We start from the raw sequence: 26,324 nt of genomic DNA on the forward strand, positions 1-26,324 counted from the left end.
GCAACTTGCACCGTAATTGGAGCGATTTGGTGAAGATTATGGTGAGAATTAGGTGCTTAAAGTAGAAAGAGGTTGAGCCAATGATGACTTTCTACGACAAGTGCACCACATTGTCAGAAGTAATAATTGGTCCCTAAGGACGAATATCGATCCCACAAGGAACATTTGAATTATCAAGTACAATACTCACTAAATATAAAACAGAACAATAAGAAGTGTGTTGAAAGTGGTTGTGTTGACGATGATTAATAAGAAAACAGACAATGAATTAGTTGCTTCAAGCTAGAAAAATAAGGATTAGGTTTCATCTTTCTCACTCTTATGTATTTTGATTAGCATGTTAACATTATGTTCTTTGATTGAAATTGTTAATCAAGAATGTAAACTCTAAACCTTAAACCCTAAACTCAAATATGTTAAGTATTGTTGTTTCGGTCAAAACCATAAAAATACTTTCCAATCAGATTTAAGATTCTAGATTAAGAGTTAGAAACAAAACACCAATACCAATAATCAATCAAGAACAAGACATTATACTATATTTAAATATCACATCAATACATAAGAGTTTGAACAAATTACTCCCAATCCCAAAGGGTAGAATTAGCCATTCATTATTACTAGTACACACAAGGATGACATGAAAAGAAGATTCAGGATGTTTCTCCTTGACGGTTGCCTCCTCTAATGTTTTCCTACACCTCCTATTCTCCCAATTGGATTATAATTCCTCAATGGTGCTTTCCTCTCAACCTAGAACACTAGGGTTAAGCCTCAAGCCCTCTATTTAACCTAATTTGCTAGGGTTAGGTGACTTCGTGCATCGCGCATATGGGCTTATTGATGAAAACATAAAATGGCCCAATTTGTCTGATGCATTCTCGCTCAAGCGAGAAAGATGTCAATTTTCGAAAACGTCACTAGAGCATTCTCACTCAAGCGAGAATGAGCTCGCTTGAGCGAGATTCCTTGTTGCAAAGTTGGATTTTTGGCGCTTTTATGCATTCTAGGACCTTCTAACTTTCTCTTTTTAGCTTATACCATTCCTCTTTAGTCCAATCATCTCCATTCTTCCCTAGAAACCTGAAATTAACACCAAATTTGGGAATAAAATGCTCTTATTCAAATAAAGATCATAAAATATGTAAAAAGGTATAAATTCATAAATTAGGGATTATTTTATATGTAAATTAGCAAATAATACTCATAAGTGCCTATATTTTAATATGAAATATTGCTGAAATTAGATACTTATTACTTTCTCCAACTTAGAATCTTGCTTGTCCTTAAGCAAAGTAAATGAATATATTTGAATTTAAATATCAAAACATCTTAATTTACTAAACAAGAGATTATATTAGAAACTTATGATGCCTCCAAATTCAAATATAGATACAATCAACTAACAGGATCAAATTAAAACAAATAAATGACAATTCATCAAGGAATTTCTTCTTATATACTCGCAGATAAGTGTTTCTCTCTATTTACACTGAATCATAACAAATCATAGTTGCTTTTCATTTCATCTTCAAATCTCAAACATATTAGAAACATGAATCTTGAGGTCTTTTCTAGGGTTGTAATGAGGTTGGGCTTCCAAAAAATATTGGTTTTTCAGATAACAAAATGCACATCTTAAAGAAGAAGAACATGCCTACCATCCATTTATAGAGAACATATATGTTATCTAATCACCATTTTCTTTTGAGATCACACTTTTCCTCATTTTTCTTTCTACCTTTTCATGATTTTCAACATGATTTTTTTTTCTTTTGTTTTCTCATCAATAGGAATAGATTCTTCCTATTTTCAACTTTTTGAGCTTTCAACAATCAGAACCAACCATTCCCTTTTCTACATATATTGCATCTATGTTCTCCTTCCTTAAACATGCCAAAGGGTAGGAATATATCATTAAAGGGTAGGGTGCAATAATAACAAAAATTGTTGTCCCAAAGAGGATATAAAAAATGGAATTCTAATAAGATAAAGGTTGGCTATTTGGCCATGAGTTCCTAATTAACAAAAATGCCTCAATCATCTCCATTCTCTTTTATGATGTAAAACATAAAAATTAAGCAACCACATCTGTCAATTCATTAGTAAAACTCTCAAAATTGTTTAAGGTTCACACACTCACTTAGTTTAATTGGTCTCATTCCTTTTTGTTTTGTCATTCTCTGTTCTAATCAATCATCCTGTTAAATTTTCATGTATCACAATTTCAACTATATTTGAATAGGGATTCAATCATATTTTCTTTTCTAAATTGTGTCTAATTCATCTCACCATTCAATATTTTTTAACACAAATTCCTTTTTTTTTCATAGATTAATATTCCAGTTTCTTTTTATTTGAGAAAAATAAATAGAAAACAAACTGAAATAAAAATGAACAATAATTCAAGAAAAAAATAAACAGAAAAATATTTCAAAACTTAATACAAATAGACAACTAAACAAACAAATGCTAACAAAACAAATAAGAAAAATAAAAATAAAATAAAATAAAATAACTGAAAAGAAATAACCATATTAGTCGTGCCTTGGAAAATCATCCAACTCTATGTTAAATTCATCATCTACACCACTCGTAGATGGTCCTGCTTCATTAGCTGAATCTTTCCCCTAGAATAATAGTACCTTTCCCCAAGCAACATAAGCAACAAATTGATCAGGAGGCATGTAGGGATTATGTTGTCCTTAAGGGAAGTTTTGATATATGTCTTGTTAAAGCCTCATTATCCCTCTATCATTGGCACTCTCTTGCATTTGTATATGTTCCTAAGTAGCCTTTTATTCCAACTACGTCTGCTGCAACTATTCTATTAACCTGTCTTCCCTTAATGGTACAAATGATTCTGGTTGGTGACTGATATATAGGAACCTCACCAGCTTGTGGTTCCTGTTCTTCTGCAGCAGTACAATTGTTAACAATAAATTTCAAATCAATTGGAGGTATAATCTTCATAGATGGATTAAACTCCACACCATATTCTGCACAAAGGGCACTAATAAGAGCAGGGAAGCCCAAAGTACCCTTTCCCTTCTGATTATTTGGGCCAATAGAAAATTTATAAATTTCATGAAAATAATTTTGGCCACATCAACAAAATAATCATCTCTTAAAAGGAAATACAAAAGGTGACATCTGGGAATATTCAAGTCAGATACATGTCCATTAGGCACCATATTGGCCAACATGAAGACCATCCAAACTTGAGATAACATCTTCATATGCTTCCTTAATATCCTCCATGGTTTACCAACTGCAGTGATTTGATAAGTGTGATTGGCTAGACAGATTTCCCTAGCCACTATGTCATCATTAAAGCCACAAATTTGTGACTTCAGCCTGTGATATGTGTAATCCTCATCTCCTTTTAACTACAAAGGATCACCCAAGAATGCACTGATGGAGTCCCTGTTAAACGATACCCATCGCCCTTGTACTCTTGATCACAACACTTCAACTCCTTTTTCTCTTTTCCAAGCATTTGCATAAAATTCATGGACCACATCTGGATCATACATCTGAAGAGGCTTAACAAGCCTCATCCAATTCCACCTTTGCAAGCCCTTTAAAAGTGGTCATATTGTTCAGGTAGCAACTGTACTTTTCTCTCTGGAATAAAGGTCTAATTCTTTATCTCTTCATACCTCTTTTGCTTTTCTTTATTTCCAAACTACTTCGTGCTGGAGCCTTTGGCGACTCCATCCTCACACTTTTTCCTTTGGTCGTTTGAGTTATTGTACTTTTGGTTCGACCCATAGTTGGCACACAATCAAAGGTTGCGAGTTTGAAAAAGGAACAATGAAAGATTAAAGCAAAGATAAGTTATCATAGAGCAAAAACGAGAGCTTCTCACCAAGGTTCTTGAAGTGAATGGCACCACTAGACTCAATTCTATGTTTTTAAAAACATTTTCAGGGTCTTCTCGCTTGACCGAGAAAAATCTCGCTTGAGCGAGAATACAACTGAGAGCCCACAAAATTTTGTGTGATTCTCGCTTGAGCGAGATGGCTCTAGAGGCACCAGCGTTTTTCGTACTTTCTCGCTTGAGCGAGAATGCCACGGTGAGCTTGCCAAATTCTTCTGTTAGCATGACAAAAATTAATATCAAACACCTAAAACTTATTGTGACACAAAATAAACAAATCAAAATTACTGGGTTGCCTCCCAGCAAGCGCTTTATTTAACGTCATATAGCTTGAAAAAAGTTTTTATCAAGGGGAATAATTATTTTGTTTGACCAGTTCTCTTATTATCACTTTCGTTTTCCTTGAATACGGCTCTTCCACTTCAAATGTTCAATCCATCTTTAATTCCTTGATAACTCACAATTTCTTCATCTTCTTCCATTAGCTTCCCTTGATTGTCTCGGTCTCCTTTTGTCTTTAACTTTTTATGATGTGTAACTTTCTTCTTTGGCTTTGAACCCTCCATATGCTCTTCAGTTATAAGGATGACCTCTTCTTTGGAAATCTCTTCTCCTATTCTTATCTGCAATACAGTTTAGTCATATCATCAAAAAGATTAAATTTGACCTCATCATCTTGAGACCTTACTCTAAGTTCTCCTTTATCCACATCCACTATGATTAGCAGTCTTAATAAAAGGTCTGTCGAGAATCAAAGGGTCCTCCTCATCTTCTTTCATGTCCAAGATAACAAAATCCACAGTGAATATGAACTTGTCTACCTTCATAAGAACATCTTCTACCACCCCATAAGGATATTTCATAGTTCTGTCTGCCAATTGTAACTGCATCTTGGTGGGTTTAACCTCCAAGTCACCTATCTATCTTAACATGGTTAAATCCAATAAGGCATCAACAACAAATAAATCACTTATTATCACAGGAGTATTAAAAACTCCCTAGATCCTTGAATTTCTTTGGCAAGTCTTTTAGCTTCAAAGTACTCATTCGAGCTTCCGGCTCTATATCTCTTTCTTCAAAAAAAACATATCTTTCTTCTAATTCCTTCAAATAATGATTTTTTCTCTGGCCATCCTACAAAATAACTTTTTGTAAGCAATTTACAGAAAAAAAAATCCTTTCTTTTCTTTTTTAACAGGCATAAGAGATTGGGATAATTCTTTTGTAACTCTCCTCTCTTCAACTTCATATTTTTCCTCCCTGTTTTCTTTTTTCTCCACTTTCTTTATCAACCATCACCATCTTACCATCTCCCTTTCCTATTTTTTTATCACTCTCAGTAACGATTTTATTATAATGCTCCTTAGGGTTGGTTGTGGTGTTGGGTGAAAATTGGCTACTTTGTCTCTCTACAATTTGTTTGGCCATCTGTCCCATATGGATCTCTATATTCCTAATTGTTGTCGTGCTATTTTCTTGCGTGACCACAAGCTTTGCCAGGGCGTCTTGAACTTTAGTCATTGTTTCAAGCATGGATGGATAATTAGATGGATGTTGCTGTTGGAAAGGCCCTTGCTTATTGGATGAACCATAGTCTTGCTTCCACCCAAAATTTTGATTTTGATTATTTTTCCAACCTTGAGAATAATTGTTGGAAAAGCCACTTTGATTACCCATATAATTTACCTCAACTTTAGGTGAGTTGGTCTGATAAATACAGTGACCATTAGGATGATCACCTCCACAAAAATCACACCTGATTGGTATAGACTGACTTTGAGATGAGTGAACCGCATGCAAATTTTGCGTTAGTTTGGCCATCTGTGCGGTTTGTTGCTCAATCTATTGTGTTAGAATTTTATTTTGAGCCAGCAATGCATCTGCAGTGTTCAATTCCAATAATCCTCTCTTTTGATGACCTTGTCTATCATCCTGAGTTTGATAGTCAGTTGTGGCCAAAGCATCAATAATTCTCGTTTCTTGTTCTACATCAACAACCATCATTGTGCCACCAGTTGCGGCATCTAAGAGCATCTTCGTATCAGACCTGAGACCATTAAGGAATATGCTCAATTTAGCAATTTCTTCAAGCCCATGATTTGGGTATTTCCTCTACATCATTTTGAATCTCTCCCATGTCTCATAGAAAGATTCCTCTGCTCCTTGTCTGAACATAGAGATTTCATACTTTGCTTTGATGTAGCGAGAAATTGGCAAAATTCTTTATAGAAAGTTTCCCTCTACATCATTCCATCTAGTGAGGCTCTGATTGGGATGTGATTTAAGCCACTCCTTAGCTTTCTATGCCAATAAAAATGGAAATAAACGCATATACACATTCTGAAGATCACTTGATTGAAAACCCACAGTTCCCACTAATTCATAAAATGTAGCCAAGTGTGTATGGGGATCCTCATGATCCATTGTTGTGAATTGATTGGTACTAATGAGAGTGAGGAACGTAGGTTTCATTTCCAAGGACCTGTTAGTAGCAAGTATTGCAATGCTAAAAAAATGTCTAGGCCTCTGATACATGGCGTAATCTCCAAGAGTCCTCCTAGGAGGTAGTGCTTCTTCCTTCGCCATGTTGTTATCCTCCTGAAAAATATGAATGGAAAAAGAAGAAGTTGTTGAAGAGTCCTCTCTAGTGTCTTCTTGCTTCGCTTTTGCCTTTAATTTGGTTGCTTCTAGCTAACCTTTCAATTTCTTACTCAAATAACAACTGGTCTTTTGGAACCCAATCTATCAATATCATATAAAAATAGCTAATTTAAGGGTTAGTAGAAAGATTCACAAACGACAACAATTTTTTTTTAAAATTTAAACATAACAGAAAAAAAAAATTCTAATTAAATAAAACAAATAAAAGAAAAATTAAAATAAATAGAAACAAATAAAAGCAAAGAAATTCAAAATAATAATTAAAACAATAAAAACAAAATAACCAAAAAATAAACACAATAAAAAAATCAAAACAATTAAGTATTCACAATCTTTAGGAAACTATACTCAACAAATCAAATTGTTCCTCGACAACGACGGCAAAAACTTGATGACATTCTCCGGCAAGTGCACCGCGTTGTATAAAGTAATAATATTTCCATAAGGGCGGATATCGATCCCCCAAGGAGGAATTGAATTATCAAGTACAATACTCACTAAATATATAATAGAACAATAAAAAGTGTGTTGAAAGTGGTTGTGTTGACAATGATTAATAAGAAAACAGACAAAGAATTGGTTGCTTCAAGTTGGAAAAATAGGGATTAGGTTTCATCTTTCTCACTCTTACGTATTTTGATTAGCACGTTAACATTATGTTCTTTGATTGAAATTGATGCCCGTATAAAATTTATTTATATCAATTTCTTGCATATAAAATTATTAAGAATGTTTCCTAAATATCCATTACTCGCATATTTATAAAATAACTTATAACCAAGCTCAGACGTTAATGACAATTAACATTTCAAGTCTATTCCTAGAACTCTAATATGTTAAGTATTGTTGTTTAGGTCAAAACCATAAAAATACTTTCCAATCAGATTTAAGATTCTAGATTAAGAGTTAGAAACAAAACAACAATACCAATAATCAATCAAGAAAAAGACATTATACTATATTTAAATATCACCTTAATGCATGATTACTAGTACATGATTACTCACTCAATAGTGTAGAATTAGCCACTCATGATTACTAGTACACGCAAGGATGACATGAAAAAAAGATCCAGGATTTTCTCCTTGACGATTGCCTCCTTTAATGTTTTCCTACACCTCCTATTCTCCCAATTGGATTATAATTCACTCAATAGTGTTTTCCTCTCAACCTGGAACACTAGGGTTAAGCCTCAAGCCCCCTATTTAACCTAATTTTCTAGGGTTAGGTGACTTCGAGCATCGCATTGATGGGTTTATTGATGAAAACATAAAATGGCCCAATTTTTCTTACGCATTCTCGCTTAAGCGAGATGTAGTTCGCTCAAGCGAGAAAGGCATCGATTTTTTAAAATGTCACTTGAGCATTCTGACTCAAGCGAGAATGAGCTCGCTTGAGCGAGATTCCTTGTTGCAAAGTTGGATTTTTGGCGCTTTTATGCATTCTGTGACCTTCCAGCTTTCTCTTCTTAGCTTATATCATTCCTCTTTAGCCAAATTATCTCCATTCTTCCCTTAAAACCTAGAATTAACACCAAATTTGGAAATATAAAGATCATAAAATATGTTGTACCGCCCTGGTGGTCGGATGCGATGACGTGGCATCCTGTTACAGTGTAGGCGTGTTGACAAGGCGCCAGGTTGGCAGTTGAGAAGGAAGTCAGGAGGCACGTGTAGTCGCCGATAGTTAAGTTGGCGTGTTCCGGTCTCCAGCGTACCAGAATAGGCGATCGCCAATTTGGGGATGAAGTCGCCAGATGCGGACTCAGGCGACCAGACAGTCGGAGATCGCCAGAACAAGCACATCGCCGAAGTTAAAGGAGAAGCAGATTATGAAGGCGGCCGGCGAGACCACAGGGAAGGTGTATGAAGGCCCTACCTCGCCAGTTTCAGTAGAGATCGCACTCCTGAGTTAGCTATGCACTGGGCAACACCATGCATAGGTAACTTAGCCAAAATGAGAGTAGAAGTAGCGCCAAGTCAGGGAGCCTCCAGATGATGGCACGTGTACGGTTGGATACGAGCCACGTGTCCAAGTCAGTAACTGCCAGGAGAGAGAAAATCACCAGGTATATAAGAGTTCCTAACAGATTTCCTAAGGTACGCACGTTCAGTTCATACACTTTACGCTTGCGAGTGACAGAGCTGTTTGTGAGAGAGATTTGCACGGTTCCAGTTCTTAGTATTTGGTGATACCGTCACTGACTTGAGCGTCGGAGTGCGATCGGCCGCAGCGGCGCCGTATCGTTTCTTTGCAGGTTCTTGAGATAGATCCAGAGGAGGAACGGAGGTGAGAAGCGGCGCGCACGTCGATCCTTTGACGAGGCATTCTCCAGCGCTCCGGTCAACAGGCAGGATCATCAGGCGCCCACCGTGGGGCCGTGTAAAACGTGCTCCCATCCACAGCGTGAGTTCGTGGAGGTTTTGAGGTTTTCTGCGCGGATTGTGTGCTGGTGCGACCGTCGTTCTTGGTTTCTTTGAGTTTCGTTCGGTGAAGTTTGTGTTTTAAACCGTTCGTTTGGTTTTTCGATCGGTGGATTCGAGTTCTTTCGAGTGGTTGTTTGGTTCGCGGGGAAACGGTGGTTTTGGTGAAGCCGCGTTTTTCTTTGAAGGTTCGCGGTTTCTTGAAGTCCTTGCGCAGTTTCTTGAATCTTCTCCGATCGGTCGCTGATTCGTTCGTGGTTGAAGTGTTATTTGCTGTACTTCTGTGGTTCGCTGAAGTTAATGAGAAAGATGAGAAGCAATCGTTCCAGTCCCGTGGCTCCCGTCGCAGCTGAAGGCGATGCCGCCATGACCATGGCGCAGATGGCAGAAATGATGCGCTCATTGCAGGCTACTGTAGAAGCCTCGCGCGTCGAGCAGGCCAGGATACATGAAGACCTGGTCGCCTCTCGCGCCAGAAACGAGGAGCTCAGCAAGGTAGCTGAGGAGCTACGTCGAGCTCTTCAGGAGCAGCAGGTTCGTTCTTCCGCTGAGGAGGTGGCACCGTCAACGCCGCCTCGTGTTTTCCCAATGCCTTTCATTCAGGCGATTACCGACACGCCAATTCCCACGAGCGTGGTCCCGGTTAAAGCTGTTTTTACTGGCGTGGAAGATCCAGAGGCTCATCTGACCACGTTCCACACGCAGATGATGCTGTCGGGAGGGTCGGATGCCGTCTATTGTAAGATGTTCGTGAGCACGCTCCAGGGAACGGCGATGGAGTGGTTTGTGAGCCTGCCTAAAGGCCACATAACTAATTTTCAGCAATTCTCGAAAATCTTCGTCGAGCAGTATATTGTGAACAAGGCACCGCCCAGGGTGTCCTATGATCTGTTTGATATAAGGCAGTACCAGGGGGAGTCCCTCAGAGACTACCTCAATCGCTTCGGAGCACAGATGGTCAGATCGCCGGCCAAGGATGAAGAAATGCTAGTTTATGCCTTCAAAAAGGGCGTGCAGCCAGGGCCATTCTGCGAAGCCTTGATCAGGGCTCATCCAGCGACGTTTGCTGAAGTCAGGCGACTTGCGGTGGCTCACACCGCCGACGAGAGTGAGGTCGCCGAGAAGAGAGGCAGTGTGGCTCCCGTTAGGCCACGCGCCCAGACCAGGATCCAGCCACAGAGGGTGCTGGAAACGGCAGCGGCGGCCAGAAAGGATCAAAGGACTCGCTATCCTTACGATAGGAGAAACAAGGGAAGAAGCCAAGCGCGCCAACCGCCAGCACGCCAACAACCAGCACGCCGGGAATACAACCGCCCGCCTAAGCACAAATTCGTCATGGGACTAGCGGACCTGATCGCTATCCCTAACATATCTGCTAGATTGAAGGCGCCCGAGAAGGTGGGCGACAAGGTGCTAGGGTCGAAGCCGGATGTCTGGTGCGAGTTCCACCAGTGCTTTGGCCACAACCTGGACTCGTGTTTGTCTTTAGGGTACCAGCTCGACGATCTGGTTAAGAGCGGGTTCCTAAACGACTATCTGCTGGACAGAAGGACCGGAGGAGCGTCGAGTTCCCAGCCGGCAGGGGGAGAAGCCCAGCAGCACGAGATGCCTATCCATGGGGAGATCCACACCATTGCAAGGGGTTTCTCGGGTGGTGGATGCACCGCATCGCAGAGGAAAAGGTACGCGCGATCGGTGATGTCAGTAGACATGTTTGAAGATCACTCGCCCGAAGTGGACATTACGTTCACCAAGCAGGATCTTCGGGACGTTGTGCCTCACGACAACGATCTCATTGTTATTTCGTTGATCACGGCGGGGAGGAAGGTTCACCGAGTTCTGGTGGACCAAGGAAGTTCGGCAGACATGATGTTCTGGCCGACTTTCACGCAGCTAGAATTGCCCCTTGACCAGCTAAGGCCCTATGGAGGGTGCTTGTATGGGTTCGCTGGCGACCAGGTGGAGGTCAGGGGGTACATTGAGCTGAGAACCACGTTTACCGATGAGGCTGGGTCAAGGACGGAGAAAATCAAGTACCTCATCGTAAACGCCCCTTCAGCATATAACATCCTGCTGGGAAGGCCCACCCTTAACAGGATAGGCGCAATTCCATCGACTCGGCACATGAAGGTGAAGCTGCCGTCCATGGAAGGGGTGGTGATCACGATAAAGTCTGATCAGAAGGAAGCGAAAAAGTGCTATGAAAATAGCCTGAAAAACAAAAGATCAGTCAGCTATGTTACAACCACCCCACCTCCCGGTGTGAAGCCCAGACCGCCGGTGATGGAGGAGGTCGCCGGAAGGGACGTAGAGATGGTAGATGCTGAGCTGGGGAGAGGAATGCTGGCCTGGAGGAAGAAGAGGCGCGGAATCGACCGGAGGAAGCCAGGGAGCTGGGAATCACCAAGGCGGTGATCGCCAGAGAATCAAGGCCCAAGCCTGTCGAGCAGTGGCTCGAGAAGGAGATCGGGGGGAAAGTTTTCAAGCTCGGAAGATCTCTGGAGGTCGATCTCCAGGACCAGATCGCCAAGGTGATTGAACGGCATCTGGACGCGTTTGCCTGGTCTGCTTCGGACATGCCCGGGATCGATCCCGACTTCTTGTGCCATCATCTGGCGATGGACAACATGGTGAGACCGGTGCGACAAAGAAGGAGGAAATTTAATGAAGAAAGGAGGCAGGCGATCAAGGATGAGACCCAGAAACTCCTCGCTGCAGGCCACATCAGGGAAGTCCAGTACCCTGAGTGGCTGGCAAATGTCGTGCTGGTAAAGAAGAGCAACGGGAAATGGTGCATGTGCGTCGATTTCACCGACCTGAATAAGGCTTGCCCAAAGGATTCGTATCCTTTACCAAGCATTGATGCCCTGGTTGATAGTGCTGCAGGGTGCAAGCTGCTGAGTTTCCTGGATGCCTTCTCGGGCTACAATCAGATCAAGATGCATCCCCTCGATGAAGAAAAAACAGCCTTCATGACGGAGAGGTCGTGCTACTGCTATAAGGTGATGCCGTTCGGGTTGAAGAACGCGGGGGCCACGTACCAGAGGCTGATGGATCGAGTACTTGCACCGATGCTGGGAAGGAACGTGCAAGCCTACGTTGATGACATGGTCGTGACCTCGCAGGAGAAAAGCAAGCACGTTGCAGACTTGGAAGAATTGTTCACAACGATCGCCAAGTTCAAGTTGAAGCTCAACCCGGAGAAATGCATTTTCGACGTGGAGGCTGGAAAATTTTTGGGTTTTCTCTTAACTGAAAGAGGGATAGAGGCCAACCCGGACAAGTGTGCCGCCATCTTGGCAATGAGAAGCCCGACTACAGTGAAAGAAGTCCAGCAGCTAACGGGTCGGATGGCGGCCCTATCCCGCTTCGTGTCAGCGAGCGGAGAAAAGGGACATCCCTATTTCCAGTGTCTGCGGCGCAACAACAAGTTCGTTTGGACGAAAGAGTGCGAGGAAGCTTTCGTCGAGCTGAAGAAATATTTGGCGAGCCCGCCGGTTCTGTGCAAACCATTGGCGGGAATCCCCCTCAGGTTGTATTTCGCTGTGACTGAGAGGGCGGTGAGTGCGGTGCTCGCCCAGGACCAGGATCAGGCTCAGAAGCCTATTTATTTCGTGAGTAAAGTGTTGCAGGGCCCAGAAACGAGATATCAGGCCCTGGAGAAGGCTGCATTGGCTGTGGTGTTTTCGGCGAGGAGGTTGCGCCACTATTTCCACAGTTTCACGATATTGGTGATGACTGACCTGTCCATCCAGAAGGTCTTGAAGAAACCTGACGTTGCAGGAAGAATGGTGAAGTGGGCAGTCGAGTTGTCGGAGTTTGACATTAAATATGAGCCTCGAGGCCCGATCAAAGGGCAAATCTTTGCAGATTTTGTAGTCGAGCTCTCTTCAGAGGCGACGCGGGTTGAAGGAGATTATTTCCGTTGGGTACTCTCGGTGGATGGATCGTCAAACCAGCAGGGTAGCGGTGCTGGAGTCATATTGGAAGGACCCAACGGCGTGCTGATCGAACAATCGTTGAGATTCGCCTTCAAAGCCAGCAACAATCAAGCAGAGTATGAGGCGCTGATCGCCGGGATTCTGTTGGCTAAAGAGATGGGAGCCAGAGTGCTGATGGCTAAGAGCGACTCGCTGCTAGTCACAGGGCAAGTAACAGGCGAGTTCCAGGCTAAAGATCCACAAATGGCGGCTTACTTGGCGTATGTGCAGGAATTGAAGAGTTCCTTTGCCTCTTTTGAAGTGGTGCATGTGCCCCGAGAACAGAATGCCCGAGCTGACTTGCTTGCTAAGCTCGCCAGTTCGGGCAAGGGGGGTAGGCAGAGGACAGTGATTCAAGAAACTTTGAAGACGCCGAGGGCATTTGTAGCAGATCACCTGGTCCTTCAGATAAGCAGGTCGACGGAGAGAGCAGCGAGAAGCCATAAGTCTTTGACGCAAGAAACCCTGAGATCGCCAAGAATTAGAGCATGTCGAGGAGAGAAGGTGGACGTGATGCAGGTCTGCGCCACCCACGAGCCAGACACTTGGATAACACAGTACAAGCGGTGCTTGGCAGATGGTCTCCTCCCGCTGGATCCAGCAGAAGCTAGGAAGGTAAAGAAAAATTCCAGCAAGTATACATTGATTGATGGCGATCTGTACAGGTTTGGATTCACTCACCCACTCCTGGAATGTATACACGGCGAGAAGTGCACGAGGATTATGGCAGAGCTCCACGAAGGAATATGTGGAAGTCACGTCGGGGGTCGAGCTCTGGCCACGAGGACTCTCCGTGCAGGCTACTATTGGCCATCCATGAGAGAAGATTGCAAGAAGTACGCCCAGTGCTGCAAACAATGCCAGCAGCACGCCGATTGGCACAAGGCGCCTCCCGAGGAGTTGAAGTCGATCTATAGCCCTTGGCCGTTTCATACTTGGGGAATCGACATCCTGGGACCTTTTCCACTGGCGATCAGGCAGATGAAGTACTTGGTGGTGGCGATTGAGTATTTCACCAAGTGGATTGAAGCAGAACCAGTGGCCCAGATCACCGCGCACAAGATCGAAGGCTTCGTATGGAAGAATATTGTGTGCCGGTTTGGAGTGCCTAAGCGCCTGGTATCAGATAATGGGACTCGGTTTGCGAGCCACCTGTTGAAGAATCTTTGCGAAGGGGTCGGAATTCAGCAAGTGTTTGCATCCGTCGAGCACCCTCAGACTAATGGCCAGGTGGAATCAGCTAACCGGGTGTTGCTGAGAGGTTTGAAGAGGAGGCTCGAGAAAGCCAAGGGGAGTTGGGCTGAGGAGGTACCCCGAATAGTTTGGGCGTACCACACCACCGAGCAGTCAGGAACCCATGAGACCCCGTTTAGCTTGGTCTATGGGTGTGATGCCATGATTCCAGTCGAGATTCAGGAGAGCTCGCCGAGATTCCAGAACTTTGTAGAGGAAGACTCGAATGAAGAGAGAAGACTGAACCTGGATCTGCTGGACGAAGTCAGGGAGGAGGCAAGGCTGAAGGCTGAGGCGGTGAAGAGAAGGGTCGAGCGAAGGTACAACTCAAAGGTGATGCCAAGGCAGTTTTGAGAAGGCAATCTGGTGATGAGAAAGGCCCACCAGTACGAGATGGAGAATAAGCTATCACCCAAGTGGACTGGACCGTTCAGAATAACCGAGGCACTCGGGAACGGAGCCTATCGCTTGGAGACGTTGGAAGGGGGGGCGATCCCTCGTACCTGGAACGCCACACACCTGAAGTTGTACTATAGCTAAGAGCTTTGTAAGTAAAGACAAACACAAATATTACATTGCAATGTCTCTGTTAAAACAGTTTTAAGGGGGCACTCTTTTTTCCCTAAGGAGGGTTTTTAATGAGGCCACCCAATAAAAGAAGAGTTTTCGAAGTATAAGGTGTTTTCAGATAGCATATGTGTTATTTCCAAAAGTTTCGAAGAAAGACCTTGTCATTCGTACATGATTTGAGGCACGAAAAGATATGTCGCGTGTTTTCTAAAGTTTTAAAGTCCTCATCGTTTTTCGGCGATTAGAGGCACCAGTTAAGTTTTAAAGTCCTCATCGTTTTTCGGCGATTAGAGGCACCAGTTAAGTTTTTAAAGTCCTCATCGTTTTTCGGCGATCGGAGGCACCAGATGGAAGACCTCAACGCCCTCGCGCGTTTTGAGGCAAGTTAAAGACCTCCTCGCCGTTGTGCGGGTGCAGGCGAGAAAGAGAAAAAGTCCTCCGTGTTTCTGGGAGCGAGAAGATGTAACTCCCAGGGCAACGCAGAGGCAAGTTAAAGACCTCCTCGCCGTTGTGCGGGCGCAGGCGAGAAAGGTCCTCAGTGCATCCAAGGGGGAGGAGATGTACGCCCTGGGCAAGTTGAGGCACCGGATAAAGTCCTTATCGCCGTTGTGCGAACTAAGGCCCATCAAAGACCTCCTCGCCATCGAGCGAGTGCAGGCGTGAGAAAGAAAAGGTCCTCAGTGCATCCAGGGGGAGGAGATGTACACCCTGGGCAAGTTGAGGCACCTGACAAAGTCCTTCTCGCCGTCAAGCGAGTTAAGGCCGTTTAAAGTCCTTCTCGCCGATGAGCGAGTTCAGGCGAGTAAAAGTCCTTCTCGCCGATGAGCGAGTTCAGGCGAGTTAAAAGACCTTCTCGCCTGTGCGCGAGTATAGGCAAGATAAAATCCTTCTCGTCTTGAACGAGTTCAGGTATGGCGAAGAGGGTGGAAGAAGCTTGAAAGGTGGCTAAGGTAGGTTCGAAGAGAACGCCTAGCCAGCCAGTCTTTAGCTCTGAGGTTCAGGGGAGGTAAAGGAAGGTCCCAAAGGGCATTTCTGCCTCAGATAAAGAGATGACTGCCAAAGCCTGAGGCTAAGGAAAGCTGGTGTTGCCAAGAGGTCTAGGTGATCGCGAAAGTTCAAACACGGCGAGAAGGTTGAAAGACTTGTTTGATAAAGCGGGTCAAGTGGGACGTTGTTTGAACCAATGATTGAATCACAGTTCATTGCTTGGAACTTTTCTTACGATCAGGTTAGTGCCTCAGGGGTACAAGTTGTTTAAAGCGATTATTGCTTAAGTTTGAATCAGCTCGAAGAAGTTACGCCAAAGGTCATGTTTGCAAAATCGCTAAGTTAAGCGTAGCAGAGTTAGGCATACAAAGAAAGTAAAGCGCTCAAGAGAAGTCAGAAGACATATCCAAATTTCGCTATTGAAATAAGTAGCTGTTCAAAATACATGTGCAAGAGTTTTTACAAGATAAATACAAGTGAATTCATAAAGAGGCAGATGGGGTAGAGTTGGTTGAGCCTTCGGCGGGAACGACCTTCCCATCTACTACTTCGTTGTCTAACGACACCATGCTAAGGTCAAGATCAGGGAAGAGGCATGCAAACTGTTCTCGAGCGGCATCAAACCCAGCAACCAGAATCTGAGCAGAGCTTAGCTTAAGTTCTTCAATTTGCTTTTGAAATCCTTCGACCTGCTGCTTAAGCTCCTTGTTCTGCTGCTCCAGCTCTTCGACTTGTTTTTGGAGTTGTTTGTTGGTCTCTTGAGCTTGAAGAAGGTCGTCAGCCACCTTCTTAGATTCTGTTTGAGCCTGGGCCAACTCGGCAACCATCTTCACCTTCTCTTTGTTTGCCTCAGAGAGATCAGCCATGGCGTCGTCTCTTGCTTTCTCTACTTGCCCAAGTAGCTTCTCGCGGTCGATCGACCTTTGCTCCAGCTTCTGTACCTTGTCGGCATTGGCTTGAATTTGAGCCTCCAGGTTGCTCGCCTTGGTACGCAGAGGCACGATTCTGCTTTCAAGTTCGACCTTTTCTTGGGCAAGTTCATGGACTTTGCGGCGAAGGTCAACAGCTTCCTTGCGCGCAAGCCTAAGCTCGGTGTTTAGGGCATCCTCCACTCGAGAATGTTCCATTTCCGCGAGCGTTAGGCTGAATGACACCTTCTCCACCTCGACCTTCATTGTGCTGTTCTCGGTCTTGAGGTTGTAGATGTCATCCTGTAGCCGCCTGGTGGAGCTCTCCACAGCTTTCGTTATGATTGATGGGATATCCTCTGCAATGGTTTTGAGCTTAGCAGTCAGAGGTTCCCACATCCTCATGACCTCGAGAGAAAGATTTGCAGCTTGGAGAGGCGCCAGGGGGGCTTGTTGAAGGTTCTCGTCGCCGCCTTCCTTAGCAATATTTTCGGTGTTTGCTTCTTGGCGCGGCGACGCAATCGGGGACTCGGTGATTAGGATTGGAGAGGTGTGAGCGGCCTCATCCCCGATTGGAACGACTCCTGCAGCTGAGGTGTTGGAAGGAGGGCCCCCTCCTGCTGATATATGTGGAGTGGAGGCGCTCGGGGGGTCCTCTAAGAAGTTTGGCTCTTGGGCCTCAGTTGCAGGTGGCGCAGTGGCCAATGGGACTGCTTGGACTGGTGGTGAAGGGGCTCGTGGCGTTGGCGATGAGGGAGGAGGGGCAGGTGTTGACGGTGGTGTTGAAGCTGGAAGAGGGGGTGGGGCAGGTGGAGAAGGTGGTGCCACCCTTGTCCTCTTTGTAACGAGGCCATCCTCAGTGACCTCGTCGTCCTCTTCCTCATCCTCTTGGACAACTTGGGGGGCCTTCCCCTTTGGCCTCTTAAGGACCAGTTTCTTTCGTTGGGCGGGCGCCTTAGGCGGTGATCGCCCCTGGATGATGGCCTTCTCGACCGCCGAGTTGGGAACCGTCTGGGAGCCGGTCGCCAACCCGTGGTTGCGGGCGAGCGCCTTTAGATCGGCGAGCATATTCTTACCCAACATGGTGTCTGCATGAAATGAAAGTGCATAAGTTAGCTCAAAGGAGAAAGGGGTAAGTATACAAGACAATAAGACAGCAAAGCAGGCATATGCAGAAAAGATGAAACCAAAGTCTTGTGTGTATTGCACAAGACGCCCAGAAGCAATATCAGAAGCATGTCAAGACAAGGATGTAGCGTCCTAACCTATTTGGAATTCCAACTGGTCCTCAAAGAACTCGAAGGAAATCAGGGTGGGGGTCAAGAATGTTATGTGGGCATCCGCCACCCTCTTCCAGAAGAGACAAAGGTCTCTGTCCAAAGCTCCCATGCTATCAGGACTTCTGGGCCTCCTGAAGCAGCTCTTGGACTCTTTTTTCCCCTTGTCCACCCAGTACAAGGGGAAACCGTCGAGAAGGGAAGGGTCTTTGTCGTTTGCGCGGACCTGGATGAACTTCCCCTTCCAATCCTTATACGACTGCTGGAAGATGGTGAAGATGGATCTCCCAGCAATGGCGTTCAGACTGACCCACAGGCGATCGCCTGGGTGTTTGGCCTCAAACAGAAATAAAAATACGTCCACTGACGCAGGCAACCCCAGGTGGGCGCACGTTACCTCAAAAGCTCGGACGAACGCCCAGCTGTTGGGGTGAAGCTGGGCGGCAGCGATATTGAGCTCGGTTAAGAGTTCCCTCTCAAATCGAGTGAGAGGGAACCTGAGTTTAACTTTCTTGAAGAGAGTGGTGTAGACGAAGCAGAAGGGCCCGTCGGCGCTCACTTTATCATCTACGCACACTGGCAGAGTGGCTGGGCAAGGTAGCACCATCATTCTCTCATCGTGCTCCTTGTGGAATGATTGGTGGGCCTCGTCCCCATTGGTCAATCGTAGAACCGCTCCCGCGGTGTTCACCGACGACGTTTCCTTTAAGAGGGTTGAGCTAGCCCATGAGTATAACGTCTTGAAGTCTGGCAGTGGGGTAGGGGCTCCTCCAGCGTTTGGTGGAGTCGCCTAGGCCAGAGTGGTTTGAGAAGACGCGGGCCTCACAGCCTGCGATGAGGGAGCACCACGAACTTGCGAAGAGTCGTGTGCTTGTGAAGGGGGGTTTCGCGCTGACGGAGGGGGGTTCGGGGTGATCTTCGTGCGAGTCATGGTAGCAACTGCAAACGAAGGAGGAAGGAAAAATGATCAGGAGGGTTACGAAGGCTGACTCAATCATGAATGGAAGGTGAAAGACGAACGAATGTGAGTTCGTTGCGACAATCGGCAAAGCCCTAAGTCACGCAGAAGGAGAAATGGAAAAACAGCCCACAACGTATGCACCAGACAGTTATAGGATGATGCAAATCGGTGAAAATGCAAGAAAACCCAGCAGATAAAGGAAAGTAGTTACCTTTCGATGATCGGGAGAATGTTAAGGGGAGTTGGTGATCTAGATCGTCGAGGAACGTCGAGAGCTTTCGCAGAAGAGAAGGAGAGTGTATGCAAGTGTGAAGAAAGTGATGGAACAGTAGGAGCGTAAGGGGTTTAGGGGTTTTCGAACGGTTTTGGGAAGCGCTAACGGCAGATGAAGATGGCCGTTGATGAGAGCCACGTGTCGAAAGATGCGTGAAGAGTTTGGTGGAGCGTCAGAGCAGCAGAAAGTACTACCGCTTGGAATTCTGCGCCCATGCCACGTAGACCGGTGTTAACGAAGGCTTTTTCAGTCTTTTCGCTAGACAAGTCTTCGCTTAAGACTGGGGGGCTTGTGTACCGCCCTGGTGGTCAGATGCGATGACGTGGCATCCTGTTACAGTGTAGGCGTGTTGACAAGGCGCCAGGTTGGCAGTTGAGAAGGAAGTCAGGAGGCACGTGTAGTCGCCGATAGTTAAGTTGGCGTGTTCCGGTCTCCAGCGTACCAGAATAGGCGATCGCCAGTTTGGGGATGAAGTCGCCAGATGCGGACTCAGGCGACCAGACAGTCGGAGATCGCCAGAACAAGCACATCGCCGAAGTTAAAGGAGAAGCAGATTATGAAGGCGGCCGGCGAGACCACAGGGAAGGTGTATGAAGGCCCTACCTCGCCAGTTTCAGTAGAGATCGCACTCCTGAGTTAGCTATGCACTGGGCAGCACCATGCATAGGTAACTTAGCCAAAATGAGAGTAGAAGTAGCGCCAAGTCAGGGAGCCTCCAGATGATGGCACGTGTACGGTTGGATACGAGCCACGTGTCCAAGTCAGTAACTGCCAGGAGAGAGAAAATCACCAGGTATATAAGAGTTCCTAACAGATTTCCTAAGGTACGCACGTTCAGTTCATACACTTTACGCTTGCGAGTGACAGAGCTGTTTGTGAGAGAGATTTGCACGGTTCCAGTTCTTAGTATTTGGTGATACCGTCACTGACTTGAGCGTCGGAGTGCGATCGGCCGCAGCGGCGCCGTATCGTTTCTTTGCAGGTTCTTGAGATAGATCCAGAGGAGGAACGGAGGTGAGAAGCGGCGCGCACGTCGATCCTTTGACGAGGCATTCTCCAGCGCTCCGGTCAACAGGCAGGATCATATGTAAAAAGGTATAAATTCATAAATTATGGATTATTTTATATGTAAATTAACAATTAATACTCATAAGTGTTTATATTTCAATATGAAATATTGCTGAAATTAGGCCCTAGGCTTTTGTGGGTCTCTAGCAAAAGGACATTTGGTAGAGAATGAATCTGAATTTTCTGAATACTCATTCAATAAAGTTAAAATTTGAATGCAAAGAGGAAGGAACACCTATTTATAGGCTTCCATGTGAGCTTTTGGAGCTTCTAACCAATGGAGGTTTCGTGGCTACTCTATTCTCTTGTGCTCTAGAAACCTTTGTTTGTATGTCAAGTGAGAGTTTCTAGAGTGTAAATGTTTTATTTAATTCTACACTAGAAAATAATCTAGAAATACAAGACCTGAAGTAGCTATTCTACTTTTTATAGACTAAGACGAATATTTATAGTATACATTCTTCTATTCTTAGTCCTTTATCTTGGTGACTTGGAACTTGTGGATGGTCCTCCATCAGGCTCCCCCCTTAAAACGAATATGTACTCAAATTAGATTGTGGGTGCCACCTTGATCATCTATCCACCTATAAAAAGTTGCAAACATAAGAAGAATGTGAAAGAATAAAATCTAGAGGGTATGCAAACATGGTGAAAGAGAGAAAGAATTGAGTTGTTTGGTACCATTATTGTGGATTGTATTACCTAATGTAGGTAAGTGAGACACCACAGGAAATTTAGAAGTAATAGAAAAATAATAGGAAGAAGAATTACCTCGATTTATCTTCCAAGAATTTAAATTTCGCTTTTATCTTTAAGCACCTTTCAATTTCGCCTTGTCATTTACAATTCCACCCTTTTATTCATTAAGTAATTTAAATTCTGCTTTTGAATTATTTGTGTCTTTTTTTTTTCTCTTTCCTTACCTCCATTGCTTGCGTCATATGTTTTTAGTGTTCTAGGAGTCTTTAAATCCATTCTACTTATTTTAACATTAATTTTGAAGAGCTAAAAAGTAATTAGAATTTGTTTAAGTGGCAGTTGATTTTAGTTCCAAACAAAGAATTCAACCGATCAAATGTAGATGTAATAGAAAAATAATAGGAAGAAGAATTACCTCGATTTATCTTCCAACAATTTAAATTTTGTTTTTATCTTTAAGCACCTTTCAATTTCACCTTGTCATTTACAATTCCACCTTTTTATTCATTTAGTAATTTAAATTCTACTTTTGAATTTTTTATGTAATTTTTTTCTCTCTTTCCTTACCTCTCTTTCTTGCGTCATATGTTTTTAGTGTTCTAGGAGTCTTTAAATCCATTCTACTTATTTTAACATTAATTTTGAAGAGCTAAAAAGTAATTAGAATTTGTTTAAGTGGCAGTTGATTTTAGTTCCAAACAAAGAATTCAAGTGATCATATGAATTCAATCACACTCTATTTGTGAAAGTTTGAAAGTGAACTAAAAATATGCATGTCAAGAATGTGGACATTTTAAGTCCATAAATAAAACAAATACAAAAACAATTTGAATGAAATTCACTTTTCAATATGAAAGTACTAAGAGGATTCTTTTTATGTGGCAAATTGTTTTCACATTTGTGGAACTTTATCCTTCTTACTTTTACACTTTCTCAGAAAATTAAAACTTCGTAGTTAACAGGTTAAGTAAGTTTCTTTGAGTCTTCATAAGTTCTTTTCTTGTTTGTCTTGTTTAAGTTTTGTAATCATCATACTTCCATTTTGGTTTAGCTTTCTTTCTTTTAACTTTTCTTTCTTGTCTTTAAAATTTTCCTAAAGTTTTGTTGGATTTCTTTGCATGAGCAAGTGATAAGAGCTTTGACCTCTTTCACTTGAAGTGTTGCTACCAAGTGTAGACCCATTTGGTGTTTTTGAAAACCTTTCTTGAGTGATTGATACAAACCAAGTAGTTATGAAGATGACCAATGATCCTGCCTGTTGACCGGAGCGCTGGAGAATGCCTCGTCAAAGGATCGACGTGCGCACCGCTTATCACCTTCGTTCCTCCCCTGGATCTACTCCAAGAACCTGCAAAGAAACGATACAGCGCCGCTGCGGCCGATCGCACTCCGACGCTCAAGTCAGTGACGGTATCACCAAATACTAAGAACTAGAACCGTGCAAATCCTCTCACAAACAGCTCTGTCACTCGCAAGCGTAAAGTGTATGAACTGAACGTGCGTACCTCAGAAAGTCTGTTAAGAACTCTTATATACCTGGTGACTTTCTCTCTCCTGGCAGTTGCAGACTTGGACACGTGGCCCGCATCCAACCGTACACGTGCCATCATCTGGAGGCTCCCTGACTTGGCGCTGCTTCTACTCTCATTTTGGCTAAGTTACGTATGCATGGTACTGCCCAGTGCATAGCAAACTTAGGAGTGCGATCTCTACTGAAACTGGCGAGTTAAGGCCTTCATACACCTTCCCTGTGGTCTCGCCGGCCGCCTTCATAATCTGCTTCTCCTTCATCTTCGGCGATGTGCTTGTTCTGGCGATCTCCGACTGCTTGGTCGCCTGAGTCTACATCTGGCGACTTCACCTTCAACCTGGCGATCGCCTATTCTGGTAAGCTGGAAATCGGAACACGCCAACTTAACAATTGGCGACTACACGTGCCCCCCGACTTCCTTCCCATCTGCCAACCTGGCGCCTTGTCAACACGCCTACACTGTAGCAGGATGCCACGTCATCACACCCGACCACCAGGGCGGTACACAAGCCCCCAGTCTTAAGCGAGGACTTGTCTAGCGAAAAGACTGAAAGAGCCTTCGTTAACACCGATCTACGTGGCACTGACGCAGAATTCCAAGCGATGGTACTTTCTGCTGCTCTGACGCTCCACCAACCCCTTCACTCATCGTTCGACACGTGGCTTTCATCAACGGCTCTCTTCATTTGCCGTTAGCGCTTCCTAACTTATTTCGAAAACCCTTAAACCCATTACGCACCACTGTTCCATCACTTTCCTTCGTGCTTGCAAAACGCTCTAACTTCCCTCTGTGAAAGCTCCCAACGCTCTTCAACGCTCCAGATCACCATCTTCCTCCATCGTCTTCCCGATCATCGAAAGGTAATTACTTTCCTTCATCTGCTGGGTTCCCTTGCATTTTCACCGATTTGCATCATCCTGTAACTGCCTGGTGCATACGCTGTGGGTTGTTTCTCCATTTCTCCTTCTGCGTAACTTAGGGCTTTGTTGATCGTCGCGACGAACATACACTCGTTCGTTTTTTCACCTTCCTTCTGTGATCGAGTCAGCCTCTGTAATTCCCTGATCGTTTTTTTCTTTCTTCTTCCTTTGCAGTTGCCATCATGACTCGCACAAAGATCACCCCAAACCCCCCTCCTTCAGCACGAAACCCTTCTTCACAAGCACACGACCCAACACAAGTTCGTGGTGCTTCCTCTTCGCAGGCTGAGAGGCCTGCATCTTCCCAAACTGTCCCGGCTCAGGCGACTCCATCTAACGTTGGAGGAGCCCCCGCCCCTCTGCCAGACTTCAAAACGCTATATCCCTGGGCTAACCCAACCCTTCTAAAGGAGACTTCGTCGGTGAACACTGCGGGAGCAGTTTTGCGGTTGACAAAGGGGGACGAGGCCTATCAATCGTTTCACAAGGAGCACGACGAGAGGATGATGGTGCTGCCTTGCCCCGCCGCTCTGCCAGTGTGCGCTGATGACAAAGTAAGCGCCGACGGGCCCTTCTGCTTCGTCTACACAACTTTCTTCAAGAAGGTCAAACTCAGGTTCCCTCTCACCCGATTCGAGAGGGAACTCTTGACCGAGCTCAACATTGCCGCCGCCCAGCTTCACCCCAACAGCTGGGCGTTTGTTCGAGCCTTTCAAATAACGTGCGACCACCTGGGGCTGCCCGCGTCGGTGGACGTGTTTTTGTTTCTTTTTGAGGCCAAGCGCCCAGGCGACCGCCTGTGGGTCAGCTTAAATGCAATTGCTGGGAGATCCATTTTTACCATCTTCTAGCAATCGTATAAGGACTGGAAGGGGAAGTTCATTCAAGTACGCGCAAACGATAAAGACACTTCCCTGCTTGATGGCTTCCCCTTGTACTGGGTGGACAAGGGGAAAAAGGAGTCCAAGAGCTGCTTCAGGAGGCCCAGAAGTCCTGATAGCATGGGAGCTTTGGACCGAGACCTCTGTCTATTCTGGAAGAGGGTGGCAGATGCCAACATAACATTCCTGACCCCCACCCTGATCTCCTTCGAATTCTTTGAGGACCAGTTAGAATTCCAAATAGGTTAGGACGCTACACTCTTGCTTTGACATTACTTCTGATACTGCTTCTGGGCGTCTTGTGCGATACGCACAAGACTTTGGTTTTACCTTTTCTGCATATATTACCTGTTTTGCTGTTTTATTGCCTCATACACTTATCTTTTTCTTCTCTGAGCTAACTCATGCACTTTCGTTTCATGCAGACACCATGTTAGGTAAGAACATGCTCGCCGACTTAAAGGCGCTCGCCCGAAACCACGGGTTGGCGACCGGTTCTCAGACGGTTCCCAACTCGGCGGTCGAGAAGGCTATCGTTCATGGGCGATCACCGCCCAAGGAACCCACCCAGCGCAAGAAGCTGGTCCTTAAGAGGCCAAAACGGAAAGCCCCCCAAATCGTCCAAAAGGAGGAAGAAGAGGACGACGAGGTCACAGAGGATGGCCTTGTCACGAAAAGGAAGAGGGTGGCACCATCTTCTCCACCTGCTCAACCCCCTCTTCCAACCTCACCACCACCATCAACACCTGCTCCTCCTCCCTCATCGCCAACACCACAAGCCCCTTCATCACCAGTCCAAGCTACTCCACTGGCCACTGCGCCACCAGCAGCTGAGGCTCAAGAGCCAAACTTTCTGGAGGACCCCCCAAGTGCCTCTACGCCTCATATCTCAGCTGGAGGGGGCCCCCCTTCAAACGCTTCAACTGTAGAGAACGTTCCAATCGGGGATGAGGTTGCTCACACCTCTCCAATTCTAATTACCGAATCCCCGATTGCGTCGCCACGCCAGGAAGCAAACGCTGAAAATCCTGCTAAGGAAGGTGGCGGCGAGAACCCTCAACAAGCCCCCCTGGCGCCTCTCCAAGCATCAAACCTTTCCCTTGAAGTCACAAGGATGTGGGAACCTCTGACTGCCAAACTCAAAACCATAGCAGAGGATATCCCATCGATTATAACGAGGGCTGTGGAGAGCTCCACCAGGCGGCTTCAAGACGATCTCTACAACCTCAAGACCGAAAATAGCACTATGAAGGTTGAGGTGGAGAAGGTGTCATTCAGCCTGACGCTCGCAGAAATGGAACACTCCCGAGTGGAGGATGCCCTGAGTACCGAGCTCAGGCTGGCGCGCAAGGAAGCTGCTGACCTTCGCCGCAAAATTCATGATCTTGCCCAAGAGAAAGTTGAGCTAGAAAGCAAGATCGTGCCTCTCCGCACCAAGGCGAGCAACCTGGAGGCTCACATTCAAGCTGATGCCGCCAAGATGCAAAAACTGGAGCAGAGGTCGGTCGAACGCGAGAAGCTACTTGGGCAAGTAGAGAAAGCGAGGGACGACGCCATGGCTGATCTCACCGAGGCCAACAAGGAAAAAGGGAAGATGGCTGCCGAGTTGACCCAAGCTCAAACAGAATCCAAGAAGGTTGCTGACGACCTTCTCCATGCTCAAGAGACCAACGAACAACTCCGAAAACAGGTTGAAGAGCTGGAGCAGCAGAACAAGGAGCTCAAGAAACAGGTTGAAGAACTTCAAGGGCAAATTGAAGAACTTAAGCTAAGCTCCGCTCAGATTCTGGTTGCTGGATTCGAAACCGCTCGGGAGCAATTCGCATGCCTATTCCCTGATCTCGACCTCAGCATGGTGTCGTTAAACAACGAAGTAGTAGATGGAAAGGTCGTTCCCGCCGAAGGCTCAACCAACTCCACCCCATCTGCTACTTTATAATTTTGCTTGTATATACCTTGTTGTAAAAACTCGTGCATATGTGTTCTGAACAGATACTTATTTCAATCACGAGACTTGGGTATTCTTTCTTCTGACTTCTTTAAGCGCTTTCACCTTCTTTGTATGTT

The 26,324-nt window shown here is 45.1% G+C and overlaps 1 pseudogene; it reads left to right on the forward strand.

Moving 5' to 3' along the window:
• Positions 1-5,971: 5,971 nt before the first annotated feature.
• On the forward strand, positions 5,972-6,078 carry LOC137827375 (small nucleolar RNA R71; annotated as a pseudogene).
• The last annotated feature ends 20,246 nt before the right edge of the window (positions 6,079-26,324 follow it).

This window comes from Phaseolus vulgaris, chromosome 8, assembly GCF_051622355.1.
Source record: "Phaseolus vulgaris cultivar YP4 chromosome 8, ASM5162235v1, whole genome shotgun sequence".
Taxonomy (NCBI): Eukaryota; Viridiplantae; Streptophyta; class Magnoliopsida; order Fabales; family Fabaceae; genus Phaseolus; species Phaseolus vulgaris.